General features: G+C 40.3%; 1 non-coding gene across 1 annotated transcript; it reads left to right on the top strand.

Moving 5' to 3' along the window:
• Positions 1–307: 307 nt before the first annotated feature.
• LOC122721422 lies at positions 308–436 on the top strand. The gene has a single exon (XR_006348101.1). It is a non-coding gene; the product is annotated as a small nucleolar RNA Z247 (small nucleolar RNA).
• Positions 437–2,517: the final 2,081 nt, after the last annotated feature.

Raw genomic sequence — 2,517 nt, 5'->3', positions numbered from 1 at the left:
ATCCAAATTTCTCCCTGACAAAGACCGATCTGTAAACCCAGCATATTTCCTCTGGTATCGACAAGACCATATTCTGGTCAGTGCTCTTCTTGGGAGTTGCTCCGAAACAATTCAACCTCTGATTTCCTCAGCAGAGACTGCTAAAGAAGTCTGGGATCGACTGCATCAAAGCTTCGCCAATGTTTCGCGATCGCGGGTTCTTTCGCTCAAAACGAAACTTGCTCAGCATCCAAAAGGCACGAAACCTGTTGCTACGTTTCTGAATGAGATGCGCGCCATTGCTGATGAATTAGCGCTTACACAAAATCCTGTGAGTGATGATGATTTAATTGTTCATATTATTACTCAACTTGGTAATGATTATGGTCCAATTGTTGCTGCTATCAAAGTTAGGGAAACTGCAATTTCTTTTTCTGATTTATTTGAGAAACTCACTGATTTTGAAAGATCGTTGAAAGACAAGGAACCGGTTGACTCTTCGCCTCCTATTGCTACTGTTAATTACACGAATAGACCAGGCAATCGGCAAGCCCAGCAAACTGGTGGCTATGGGCGTTCTAATCAATCTTTTCGCAGGAATCGTGGAGGACAATCTCGTTCTTCTCAACCAAATCATAATCGTGGCAATTATCAGACTGCTGTTGTTTGTCAATTCTGTGATAATGTTGGGCATGTAGCTGCTGAGTGTCGAAAACTTGCACGTTTTCTTCGAGAAAATAACATGGTGGTTCGAACCAATTCTACATCTACGTCAGTTACTACGTCAGCTACACCTTCTGTGAATGCTACTACGGCTAATCCATCATCACAACAGTGGCTGTTTGACAGTGGTGCCTCTCACCATATCGTGTCTAATCCATCTTCTTTGCAGAGCTATACTGATTATGGAGGGCCAGAAGAGGTTCAACTTGGTGATGGTACACATTTAGCTGTTACTCATACTGGAAATACTCATTTACCAGCTAAATCTACATATTTATCTCTTCCGAATGTTTTATGTGTGCCACATTTACGCAAGAATTTAATTTCTATTGCTAAGCTATGCCGGACTAATCATGTTTCTGTGGAATTTTTTCCACTTTATTTTGTTGTGAAGGATCTGCGCACGGGGGCGTTGCTTCTACGGGGCGAGAATATTGATGACATTTACTGTGTCAACTTTTCCAAAAGTCGTGTCCAACCACAGTTGAATGCTACTGCTAGTGTGTCTTCACTTTCGGCCTTTCATCATAAACTTGGCCATCCTTCCAATAGATTTTTTCGTTTAGCTCTTACTAGCATGGGGCATGAGTCGTTAGCTAAGTCTGTGTCCAAATTTCATTGTGTTTCTTGTTCCGTTAGCAAAAGTCATAAACTGCCATTTTTTGATAATTCTCTCACAAGTTCTAAACCTTTACAGCTTGTGTATTCTGATGTTTGGGGACCAACAAAACAGTCTATTGATGGTTATGTTTATTATATTACGTTTATTGATCACTTCACTAAATATACTTGGCTATACCCAATGAAAAAGAAATCTGATACACATGACATTTTTGTTTCTTTTCAAAAGCTAGTAGAGAATTATTTCCACACAAAAATAATCTCAGTGTTCACTGATAATGGGGGAGAATATCAGAAACTAAAAACTCATTTCTTATCTTGTGGCATTTCGCATTATACTTCTCCACCTCACACTCCCGAACACAATGGAACTGCTGAAAGGCGACATAGATTTATTGTTGAAACAGGTCTTTCGCTCTTACATTTTGCTTCCTTACCACTTGAGTTTTGGACTTATGCTTTTCTCACTGCAGTTTATTTAATTAATCGGCTGCCATCCTCTGTTATTGCGTTTCAAACACCATTTTATAAGCTTTTTGGTCGTTCTCATAATTCTGATCGTTTAAAACCATTTGGTTGCCTCTGTTTCCCTTGGTTACGTCCGTACATTACTTCCAAATTGCAATCTCGATCACAACCGTGCATCTTTTTAGGTTACTCATCTACCCAATCAGCTTATAAATGTTATGACCCAGCTACTACAAAATTATACCTTTCCCGTCATGTGAAGTTTGTTGAAAATGTGTATCCTTCCATAGTTTGCACAAGTGTCACTCAGTTTTCTACATTATTTTCCGATGCTCCATGCGCAGGTCCTCCACAGTCTCAAGCTTCAATGATTTTGTTACCTCTGAATGATCAGCCATGTTCGGCTTCTGGGTCTGAGCAGCACCAGCATACTGAAAATGCTTTACAAATAACTGAAGTTCCAGAAACTTCAGTTCTTGAGCAGCCACCTTCTCCGGCAGCTGCCTCATCTTCTGAATTACACAATGCTGCAACGCAGTTGGCAGTGGCCCCTACTACAACTTCACATGAGTCACATGTATCTTCTGCTCTTGCTGGACAGCGGCCTCAACGCCAAAGAAAACCTAATCCCAGGTATTATAATGATGCTTTTATTCATGTCACAACTAAGTATCCTATTTCCGAAACCATTGAACCAAGAACAGTCAAACAAGCAATGCAAAATGA

Source organism: Manihot esculenta, chromosome 12 (genome assembly GCF_001659605.2).
Source record: "Manihot esculenta cultivar AM560-2 chromosome 12, M.esculenta_v8, whole genome shotgun sequence".
In the NCBI taxonomy this organism is placed as follows: domain Eukaryota; kingdom Viridiplantae; phylum Streptophyta; class Magnoliopsida; order Malpighiales; family Euphorbiaceae; genus Manihot; species Manihot esculenta.
The sequence above is the reverse complement of the archived record's forward strand: the minus strand, read 5'-3'. Positions and strand labels throughout refer to the sequence as shown.